The sequence below is a fragment of the Zingiber officinale genome, chromosome 8A (genome assembly GCF_018446385.1).
Source record: "Zingiber officinale cultivar Zhangliang chromosome 8A, Zo_v1.1, whole genome shotgun sequence".
NCBI lineage: Eukaryota > Viridiplantae > Streptophyta > Magnoliopsida > Zingiberales > Zingiberaceae > Zingiber > Zingiber officinale.
In genome coordinates this window covers 127,427,580-127,440,016 of record NC_056000.1, presented here as the reverse complement: position 1 = coordinate 127,440,016, position 12,437 = coordinate 127,427,580, and positions in this window count along the sequence as shown.

The window sequence follows — 12,437 nt, the reverse complement described above, 5'->3', positions numbered from 1 at the left end:
GCAAGTACCGCCGCCCAAACTCCCTCTCCCGATTCCACCTTCGTCCCGCGCCCTCTCCTCGCGCCGCCGAACCTCTCCCTCTGCCGACCTCCTGCCTTCTTCGTTCTCCCTTGCACGGGCACCCCCGGACACCGCCGGCCTTTCCTCCTTTCTCCAGTACCAAAGATGCAGCATCAACGCCGGTCACGATGAGCCCCAGCCGCCGGTTCTCCTTCCCTCAGGCGAGCACCAGCCTTCGCCTCTCCCTCGCGATCTTACCACGACAAATGCCTTCTCGCGCCGACCCCTCACCTGTGCCCTAGTTGTCCCCGACGCCGAGCTCTTCTTCTTCTTCTTCTTGCTGGTGTCGCCACGGTGGCCACGGCCAACATCGGTCGCCAGCCAAGTCTTCCATCGTCGCTGCCCTCTGCTCGGGTTCATCATCGCAGCAGAGGCGTCCTTAGCAGCTGTCGACAGAGCAGCTAACCCTTTCCGGCAGCAAAACCCTAAACTGTGCAGTGGTAGTGAGCTTGAGGTAAGATGCTTAATTTTGGTTGACTTAGGTTTAGACGTAAATCAAATGTATAGTGGGTTGTCTAGGGTTAAGGAAACTAACTCTAGTTAACCAATTGATTGTATTTAATGAGATTTGGTTCATTAGTGATTGGTTGATTTAGAGGAATGCATGATTGTATCGAAAACATTAGATTAATATTGTGATTAGTGGTGATGGGTTGGATTCGTACGGTTCCTTGTTGACAGAATTGAGTAGATTGGAATTAAGGATTCATGGATAAGAGTTGTGGAAGCTAATCCTTGTTTGAGGATAAATAATGATCGGTTTGAATAGGATTTTTCCTTAGGGTTTGGATCTTTAGTTCTAGCCGCTTGTTGCTTATTTATTAGCTAAATTGTATAATATATGATTTGCAGGACTTGGATTCGAGACGTGTGTCTCGACGTGTGGTCTTTCGGATATGATCTCCATTTTCTGAGGCGGGTACTTCTTACTTTGTCTCTTTAGTTCTTTGAACTTGGTGCATGAGCTATGTTTGGATAAGGACTGTTTTACCTTGACTCCACTCTTATTTTCTTGCGCTTGATACTTCCACTCAAACCTTTGAGTTATTCGTTTCTATATCCATACAGTCTCATATTGTCATCTATGATATTTAACAGATACTGGATATCATGTTTGCATGTTTTGATTGTTGTTGAGTTCTGTTCTGTGTTGAGCATGCTGGCTTCATGTAGCATACCTGATTCTTGTTTATATTTATATATATAATGACTGTTGCATTTGGTGCATCATATCATGGCAGACATGTCAACGACCAATTCTCCCTTGCGATCGAGAGAGTCGTTGACCAGGGCCGCATCCTCAGCCACTCGACAGAGTGGTAGTTGGAGTTGATGCCGCTTGTCCTGTCGTGCTGCACTTGGCCACTTGCAGTTGGTGGTAGCTGGAGTTGCGAGCAGCAGGGACCCTCTTCGCTGTGAAGCTAGTTAGCTACTCAGCACCTGTCCATCCGGTCACTCGAGAGTAGTGGCGGCCTTTGGGTGGTACAGTTGTCATTGATCCGGCCTCTCGACCATACAGGGGTCATGGTGCAGAGAGGTGGGCGGGGTGATCATCCGTGCATACGCTGTTATTATACTTGCTTTGGCTGCTACTGTTTGCATATGTTGTTGTTGCTTACTCATGCTGTTGTTGGTAGCTTATGCTACTGTTACTGACTTATGCTGACATATATATATATATATATATATATATATATATATATATATATATGTCTGTTGTGGGTGTTTAGACTGACATTAGTGATTGGTTGATTTAGAGGAATGCATGATTGTATCGAAAACATTAGATTAATATTGTGATTAGTGGTGATGGGTTGGATTCGTACGGTTCCTTGTTGACAGAATTGAGTAGATTGGAATTAAGGATTCATGGATAAGAGTTGTGGAAGCTAATCCTTGTTTGAGGATAAATAATGATCGGTTTGAATAGGATTTTTCCTTAGGGTTTGGATCTTTAGTTCTAGCCGCTTGTTGCTTATTTATTAGCTAAATTGTATAATATATGATTTGCAGGACTTGGATTCGAGACGTGTGTCTCGACGTGTGGTCTTTCGGATATGATCTCCATCTTCTGAGGCGGGTACTTCTTACTTTGTCTCTTTAGTTCTTTGAACTTGGTGCATGAGCTATGTTTGGATAAGGATTGTTTTACCTTGACTCCACTCTTATTTTCTTGCGCTTGATACTTCCACTCAAACCTTTGAGTTATTCATTTCTATATCCATACAGTCTCATATTGTCATCTATGATATTTAACAGATACTGGATATCATGTTTGCATGTTTTGATTGTTGTTGAGTTCTGTTCTGTGTTGAGCATGCTGGCTTCATGTAGCATACCTGATTCTTGTTTATATTTATATATATAATGACTGTTGCATTTGGTGCATCATATCATGGCAGACATGTCAACGACCAATTCTCCCTTGCGATCGAGAGAGTCGTTGACCAGGGCCGCATCCTCAGCCACTCGACAGAGTGGTAGTTGGAGTTGATGCCGCTTGTCCTGTCGTGCTGCACTTGGCCACTTGCAGTTGGTGGTAGCTGGAGTTGCGAGCAGCAGGGACCCTCTTCGCTGTGAAGCTAGTTAGCTACTCAGCACCTGTCCATCCGGTCACTCGAGAGTAGTGGCGGCCTTTGGGTGGTACAGTTGTCATTGATCCGGCCTCTCGACCATACAGGGGTCATGGTGCAGAGAGGTGGGCGGGGTGATCATCCGTGCATACGCTGTTATTATCCTTGCTTTGGCTGCTACTGTTTGCATATGTTGTTGTTGCTTACTCATGCTGTTGTTGGTAGCTTATGCTACTGTTACTGACTTATGCTGACATATATATATATATATATATATATGTCTGTTGTGGGTGTTTAGACTGACTTACCTATTGGTAATTTGTATATACCTTACATGTTTCCTCTGTAGGTATGAGTAGTACTGTAGCATATTAGTACTACTTCTGGCCTTTTATTATTAGCCTAGGATATGGTTTTAGGTACGAGCATCTATTATGGTTCTGTTTTAGTATCTGTTATTTCCCTTATGAGACTGTATATCTTGTTGCATTCTCTATTTGTTTATTTTATATTCATGCACTATCTTCCCTTACCCGCTGAGTTCCAATACTCACCACCCCGTAAAATGGTTTTCTTTCGCCAAGTAGCAGTAGATGATTCATGGATGCTTGGAGAGATGCCGACTGTCAGTCCCACGTCACACTCAAAGATAGTTTTCTTTTTGAGTTTTGTTACTGTTTGGGTGGCATGTTAATTTTACGTATTTTGCTTTTGATCAAGTCGATGTGGATTTTTGGAGTCTAGTCAGGTGGTTGCAGGTATTTTTGTTAGTGTCGTTGTTGGTCTTATGTTCGTATTGTTTTGTGTTTTCCGCTGTGTGCGGTTACTTTCAGCCGTGTAGGCTTATTAAACTGCGTGGTTATGTTTATCTTGTTCCAGCCGAGTGGGATGTTGATATAAACTGCGTGGTTGTGTATATATTCCAGCCGTATGTGGCTGAGATATATTTTGTATGTAGTAATGCTTCAGATTGTCACCCATACAGGGGAGATACTGTCGGATTTTTGTCTGGCATGGACTCCTCTGGGGCGTGACAATTAACTTGCTCCATAATTTGTTTGCACTCTTATAATATCTTATTTTGCACAAGATATTGTTAGACAATAAATTAACTAAAATTTTGGTTACCTTATCATTAGCCTTGGATTTTCTTAATTACTCCTCGTCCATTTGCTTTTCTTAAGGAACTTCCCTTTGCTATCCATTAGAGCTTGAGATTCCTTTATTAGAGCAAACCATTGCTCTATCTTCATCATGAAAAAATTTTCAACCCTTGATTTCCAAAAGTCAAAACTTCCAATTTTGAATGATGAAGGTGCTCAGATGTTGTATCCGAATTCATCTTTAGACTCTATTTTTGAACTTGTGCTCCTTGAATAATAAGTCCTTGGTTTGGTGAAATTAGGGATTCAAGCTTCAACTTCTTCTTCTTTCTCTAGCTCTTGCTTCTTCTGATGATTAGTCCAATGAAGAGTGACCTCGATCTGATACCACTTGTTAGGATACTTTGAGATAGTGGTGGATCCAAACAAAAATTTAGAAGGGTGCTCAAAGAAGAGACTAAAAATATTTCTTGCTATCAAAAAAAATATTAAAAGATAACAGTACTAAATTGATAATGATACAGACATAAAAATATGTGCATACCAATGAAGGAATTATTTTTTAATACTTGAACCACCAGCATCAGATCTAGACATACAAACAAGAGGAGTAGAGCTGTCAGACGGGCCAACCCGTGGCGGGGCGGGTCGGCTCGTGGTGGGTTAACCATTTAGCGGGGTGGGGCGGGCCAACCCGCCAACTTGGCGGGTTGGGAAATTTCCAACCCAACCCATTCTAAGGCGGGTTGCGGGTTTGGCGGGTCAACCCGCGGGCCCATCAAAAATTTTAAAAAAATTTTAAAAATATTTCATATCTTCAACATTTTACTTCGAAAAAGTTTTCTACAATTAAATATATACATAAACATGTATTTTAAATATAAATGAACACAAACGAGTACTTATGTTGGATGAAAAGTACTATTTTAATTTCAAAATTATAACAAATAAAGATAATAAATTGACCTAAAACTTAGTTTACATATGTTTTTCAACCCGCGGGCCAACCCAAGCTCGAGCGGGCTGACCCGCGCGGGTCGCGGGCCTAGGCGGGTCGGCCCACGGTGGACTTGGGTTGATAAAATTCCAACCCAACCCGCTTAAATTGTTTGGCGGGGCAGGTCAACCCGACGGACCCAACCCAAATTGACGGCTCTAAAGAGGAGGCAACTAGATCCTACGAGTGTTCATCTGTTGAAAATATTGTAAAATTTGTTCATTTTCAATTGTAGCAAAAATATCCTTCTCGATGTATACTACCAAACTGTCATTCATCCACTCATCTCTCATCCTATTACGCAAATCAGTCTTAATAATTTTCATCGCAGAAAAAACTCTTTCAACAGAAGCAGTTGCATCTCCCATCCTTCCGACCCTCTCGTCGCCTCTCCTGTCGTTAGTCTTCCACCCTTATCGGCTCAAGGTCGCATCTTGAGGTCAAGCATCAACCCCATACCCTCCTCCTCTCGCGCGGGCCGATCGACCTCTTCCCATTCGGCCACGACTCGCCGGAGACATGTCACAGCCACACTCCACCTACCTACCGAAGATCTTTTGGTGCCGGGTGGATCGGTCGATCAGATTGAACATCGGATTATCATTCGGGGCCAATTGGCTGAGATATGGGAATATGCCCGCACCTGGGCGGCTGCCGCCCCTCTCGGCGTGTTAGCAAACAGTTACACTAAGCAGATCACCGGGGTGAGTTTTCCTTTTGGCTTCCGCACTTATTAATTTAGCCTTGTTTTTGATCCACTTCTGCTTCTGACTCCCGCAGTTTTGGGTGGACGACCTGGCTATGAGCCAGAGGCTCGCCTTTGTGGAGGATGAGCTGAAACGGTTGCAGGAAGCCCTCGGTCAGTCGGGTACCACTCATGGTTTAAATGACACCCAGGTGGCTCAGCTGCAGGCCGACTTGGCTAAGAGCAAAGAGCTACTGACTGTCGAGCGGGGCAAGAGCGCTGAGCAAGTCGGGTATATTGACCGACTCAAGAAAGAGATATCCACCTTTGAAGGCAAGATCACCCGGGCCACCAACCGCAAGCAAAGGGCTGTTGAGGATCTGGAGAAGAAAAATGTGGAAGCCCGGGCTCTCAAGCAGAAATTAAAGCAGACAGAAGACAAGTTAAAAAATGTTGAAGGTCTGCTGTTATCCGAGCGACAGGCTCGCGAATCTGAGGAAGCCACTCTAAGAAGCTAGCTGCCCGACAAGGACGTCGATCTTGCGATGGTGAAGGCGGATCTGGAGAGCGCCCGGTCGGCCTTGGAGACTCATAAAGAAAGCGAGCCCAGCCGATTCGAAGTGATGAAGGTGGCTTACATCCGGTCTGACACCTTTGTGAATAAGTTCGTTGACCGAGTTCTCCGACTTTTCGGCTACGCCGTGGACAATATTTTTGATCAACTCAAGAAAAAGGGGCATCTGCCTGCCGATCTGCCTGGCTCCACGATTGATCACGACCAGCTTAATGCCTCTATCCCCGACGATGCTTTGGATTATTTGGAGTGAACCCTTGAAAGCGTTTCTGTTAGCTTGATTCACCAAGTGATTTTTTGGGTTGTATTAGTCGGCCACCGTCTGTATCCGGTTGGCATAAACTTTTAAGACGTGACTCAGTTCTGTCTTATCTTTGATGATTTTCTTCGATATTTTGCTCATCTTTGAATATGCTTAGGCGATCGTCTTGCTCTTACTTGTCGATCGATGCCGCAAGGTTTTAAGGTCTCCGATCGACCACCGCTGACACGAGGGTTTAAGGTCGCCGTTCGACCGCCGATGACGTGTTTGATAGGAAGGGGTTTAGGAGAGATCCAATTGTTTTCTTCCTGCGTCCAAGGAAACATACATACATGCACGTGTACATGAATTCATTCGCTCACCTCTCATCCGGCTCTGTAAGGATGGAGGTGATTTGCGCTCCACGGTCTATCCAGCCTCCTTCCCTCCGCATCCTCTAAGTAGTATGCACCCGACCGCAGCCTTTCTATGACTTTGAATGGACCCGTCCATGGAGCTTCAAGCTTTTTGACGTCCCCGACCAGCTTGACCCTTTTCCAGACTAGGTCGCCCACCTGGAAAGATCTGGGGATTACCTGGCGATTATTGTTTTGCTACATCCTTTATCTGTAAGCTGTTAGCTGGGCAGCCGCTTTGTCGCGTGTTTCATCAACCATGTCAAGCTCCATCCGTCACCTTCCCCCGTTTTCTTCGTCGTAGCGAAGCACCCGATCGGACTCAATCCCGACTTCAACTGGGACGACCGCCTCTCCTCCATATACTAAATTGAATGGCGCGAAGCCAGTTCCTTCCTTGGGAGTTGTCCGTAACGCCCATAACACACTGGGTAGCTCGTCTACCCAGCTGCCCCCCATGTGATCGAGCCGAACCCGAAGTATTCACAGGATCTCCTGATTGGCTACTTCGGCTTGACCATTGCTCTGAGGATACGCCACGGAAGTGAAGTGTTGTTCGATGTCGTACCCTTTGCACCATTCTCCGAGCTCCTGAACAACGAATTGTCGCCCGTTATCCGAAATGAGCCGACAAGGAATACCGAATCGATAAATTATATGCTGCCAGATGAACTTTTTGACCATCTGCTCGGTTATTTTGGCCAGTGGCTCGGCTTCCACCCATTTTAAAAAATAATCAACAGCCACCAGTAGGAATTTTCTCTGACTGGTTGCCATAGGAAAAGGACCGACTATGTCCATTCCCCACTGGTAGAATGGGCATGCCACAGTGGACACTTTCATCTCGGAGGTTGGTCGGTGAGTCAGAATACTGTATTTTTGGCAGGACAAGCAAGTAGCTACTGCCTTGCTCGCATCTCTCTGGAGTGTTGGCCAAAAATACCCTGCTAGGATAATTTTCTTTGCTAGCGATCGTCTGCCTGGATGTCCTCCGTAGGAGCTCTGATGTACTTCTTGAAGGATGTATTCGGCATCCTCAATACCCACACACTTGAGCAGAGGGCGTGAGAAGGCTTTTTTATACAATTGCTCGCCAACCATAGTGAACCGAGCGACTCTCTTTCTTAAAATTCGCTCGGCTTCGCGACCTCCTGGTAAGATTCCAGACTGGAGGAACCTAATGATGGGTGCCCTCCAGTCTTCCGGAAGTGGTATTTCTACTGACCGATCAACGTGCGCCACTAGGGAGACCTGCTCGATGGGACAACTGGCGACGACCAGCGTCACCACGCTAGCCAGCTTTGCCAATTCATCCGCTGCTTGGTTCTCCGATCGGAGTATTTTGTGAATAACGACCTCTTGGAAATTCACCCTGAGCTTTTCAAAGGCATCCACATATAATCTGAGCCGAGCGCTATTGATTTCGAATGTTCCATTCAGCTGCTGGGCTGCCAACTGTGAATCCGAATGTAAGAGTACCTTGGTGGCCCCAACTTACCGAGCAGCTTAAAGGCCAGCTATGAGAGCTTCGCATTCAGCTTCGTTGTTGGTGGCTCAGTAGTCCAATCGAATGGATAGATGCATTTGGTCTTCTTTCGGGGATATAAGCAGGATACCTACTCCACTACCCGGTCGGGCGGACGAGCCATCAACGTATACCCTCCATGGGGATTCTGGCTCATGGTCTGGTACTTCTGTAATGAAATCTGCCAACGCATGTGCTTTGATAGCCGACCAGGGTTCGTATTGTATGTCGAACTCACTGAGCTCAGTGGTCCATTTGATTAACCGGCCAGACGCTTTAGGGTTGAGCAGGACCCGACCCAAGGCGCTATTAGTCATCACGATTATGGGGTGAGCCAAGAAATAGGGCCGAAGCCTCCGGGCAGCGAGAACCAGAGCGTAAGCAAGCTTCTCGAGACCTGTATAGCGTGACCCAGCGTCTTTCAATATGTGGCTTAAAAAATACACCGGTTGCTGATTTCCCCCTTTCTTAGTGATTAACACTGAACCGATGGCATGCTCAGTGGACGATAAATAAATTAAAAGCGGCTCCCCCACAGTTGGCTTGGCTAGGATGGGCAAGGAGCTGAGATATTGCTTGAGTTCTTCGAATGCCTTGTCACATTTGCCATCCCACTGGAACTTGGTCACTCGCCTTAAAATCTTGAAAAATGTCAGGTTCTGGTCAGTCGATTTTGATATGAACCTTGATAGGGCCATGATTCTCCCAGTCAGCCTTTATACCTCCTTTAGGTTGCGAGGCGGTGTCATGTCTTGGAGAGCTCTTACTTTACTCGGGTTCGCTTCAATACCCTGCTCAGTGACTATGTATCCCAGAAACCATCCACCTTTAGCGCCGAACAGGCACTTGGCTGGGTTTAGCTTGATCCCGTACTTTCTCAGCGTTCGACACGTTTCTTCCACATCTACACACAGGTGACAGATCGGAGTGACTTAATGAGTATGCCATCGACATATACCTCCAAATTCCGTCCGATCTGCTTCCAGAACACCTTGTTCATCATTCTCTGATAGGTGGCGCCTGCGTTCTTTAATCCGAATGACATGACCTTATAACAGTACGTCCCGTCGGCCGTGACGAAACTGACTTTCTCCTGGTCTTCGCGCGCGAGTGGCACCTGATGATAGCCTTGATAGGTATCAAGCATGCAAATCAGCTCACATCCGGCCGTCAAGTCCACCATCTGGTCTATCCTGGGTAGCGGGTAGGAGTCCTTGGGACAGGCCTTGTTTAAATCCCTAAAATCGATGCACACCCGCCATTTATTACCTAGCTTGGAAACCAACACTACATTGGTGAGCCAGGTCAGAAACTGAATTTCCTTGATATGTCCGACCTCTAGTAGCTTCTCTACCTCAGCCCGGATAATCAAATCTTACTCAGCACTAAAGTCACGCTTCCTTTGCTTGACCGGTCGGGCATCTGGCCGAACGTGTAGTTCATGCAACGCCACACTTGGATCGACGCCAGGCAGTTCATGCGTCGACCAGGCAAACACATCGTGGTTCTTTTGAAGGCAGGCGACCAGCTTCTCTTTTTGCGGGCCGGTCAGATCGGAGGCTACGAAGGTGGTAGCCTCCGATCGACTCAGATGTATCTGCACCTCCTCCTTGTTGTCGTATACCAGCGGGGGCGGCTTCTCTCTGATGGCGTTTACTTCCAATCGGGGGCACTTCTTGGCAGCTTTAGCGTCCACCTTGACCATCTCCACATAACACCGCCGGGCTGCCACCTGGTCCCCTCGCACTTCGCCTACCAGATTCCCCACCGGGAATTTAATCTTCTGGCAGTAGGTCGATATCACCGCTCGAAATTCATTGAGAGCTGGTCAGCCCAATATCACGTTGTACGCCGAGGGCGCATCTACCACGATGAAGTTCGTGGTGCGCGTCCTAATCAGGGGCTCTTCTCCGAACGAGACGGCCAATCTTGTCTGACCGATTGACGAGACTTCATTGCCAGTGAAGCCGTACAGTGGTGTTGCCATGGGCAGGAGCTCAGCCCTATCAATCTGCAATAAATCGAATGCTTGTTTAAAAATAATGTTTACCGAACTTCCTGTGTCGATGAAAGTCCGGCGGATGGTGTAGTTTGCGATCACCGCCTTGATGATCAGCGCGTCATCATGAGGGATTTCGACTCCCTCCAAGTCCTTAGGGCCGAAGCTGATCTCGGGCCCCTCTGCTTTCTCCTTGCTGCATCCTACAGTGTAGATGTTCAGCTGCCGCGCGTGACCCTTCCAGGCTCGGTTGGAATCTCCCCCGGTCGGGCCACCCGAGATCATCCCAATTTCTCCACAGGAAGCGTTCCTCCTGTTCTCCTCTTCTCGTGCTGAATGTCTATTCCGATCGGTTGAGGCACGGGCAGGGCTTCTTTCTCGGGGACGATGCTCCCGCGGCTCCTGAGCTCTTCGACTCTCGACTTTTCAGTCGAGTCGGCGCTCGGGATGTCGATCCAGCGTGGGCGACCGACGTCTATACTCCTTGGGCGCGATTCGATGCACATTAGGGTCGCCTCAGCACTCCCACGTGTTGTGCGTCCCTGATTGATGGAACTTACAGAACATCGGGGTCCACTTTTTGCCCTTCTTGAGTTGGGCGGCCTCCATATGGACTGCATGCGTTCTCGGCTCGGGATACGATTGCGACCCCGCAGCCCTGGAACCGGTCGGAGGCTGGTGGTTGCTTGGTCTCCTCCGATTAGCGCCTGTTGAGGGTCGGTTGGCGCCTCTTTACTTCGGGCTGCTTGTGCCTCTTCTACATTGATGTATTCCGTGGCCTTCTTTTGAAGATGAGCAAAATCTTTCGGGGGCCTACGAATGAGGGATCGGAAAAACTCACCTTCCACGAGCCCTTGAGTGAAAGCATTTACCAGTACTTCTGATGAGACTGCTGGTATGTCCATTGCCATCTGGTTAAATCGCTGAATGTACTCCCTGAGTGCTTCTCGTGGACCTTGCTTTAGTGAAAACAAATTGACGCTCGTTTTCTGGTGCCGGCGGCTACTCGCGAAGTGGTGCAGGAAAGCGGCCCGGAAATCCTTGAAACTACGTATAGACCCGGTCGGTAACCGGGTGAACCACCGTTGAGTCGGTTCCGAAAGTGTTGTCAGGAATACCCTGCACTTCACTCCATCGATGTACTGGTGGAGAGTGGTCGCGTTGTCGAACTTTGCCAAGTGATCATCTGGATCGGTGCTCCCATTGTATTCCCCAATCGCCAATGGGGTGTAATGGCGAGGTAAGGGGTCCTCCATGATTCCTTGCGAGAACTGCCCGTTGATCGACTCGGGTGAATCCCCATCTCGCGGCGCTTTTCCCTTCCTTGCATCCCTCTCGGGCACCTCATCTGACGAGGAACCTCGGTCTCGTCGGGCTCCTCCTTCTTCCTCTAAGGGTGTCCTAAACAACGCTCAATGAAACAGGATTGGTGTGTTTGGTGCTGGTCCAGTCGTCTCTGATCTTTTTTCTCCGACCAGCTGGACTATGGGTTCAGCTCCGCGACCAGGATCTCCCGGCTGGCCGGATCCTGAGAGAGCTGGCTCTTGTGCTGGCCGCTCGGCTAGCATTCGCTGCTGTTGTTCCATTGCTTTCACTACTCTGGCCTGGATTAACCTCTCCAACTCTATTGTCGTCAGCGTTACAGTCGTTGATCGTCCGGTGTCTTCCATCCTCTGCTCCTGGGTTCAGGTTAGAGTTCCCACAAACGGTGCCAATTTGATCCTGCCCGGAAGCTGAGTGGACGACTGCCGGGAAATAACGCTGATGTGGATCTCCGTGTACGGTGGAAACGCCTCGCTCCTACAATCACAAGTCATTAGTGCCAAGCCGGGAAGGGGTTCCCGGCGACGACCCTCCGACGCTCAAGTCACACAACGGTAGGAAGAAAAATGAAGGAAATGAAGAAGTGAATGGTGGTGCTCAAAGACGTATCTGCGCCTACCTCCACGGGTGGTCACTCCTCTTCTTATATAGAGCTTCGACGGGTTGACTACACACTTCCCGGGCAGACGTGACTTCCTAAGCTTTCCTCAATAGCTAATATCGGGAAAGGATCCCTGACACCTTACCATAACGGGGCGGACGCATTTCTGCCAAGGCGGCGCAATCTTCTTCCGTACGATTTCCTGTCCATTCGCGCCGTCAGCCGGCGGCATTGACTCCCAAAAGGATGTTAAGACATATTTCCCTTCTTAAGTGTCAGCCGCTAATCTGATGACACTTCCTTTGGTCTATCCGGCCAACCAACTCTTTGGCCTTCTACG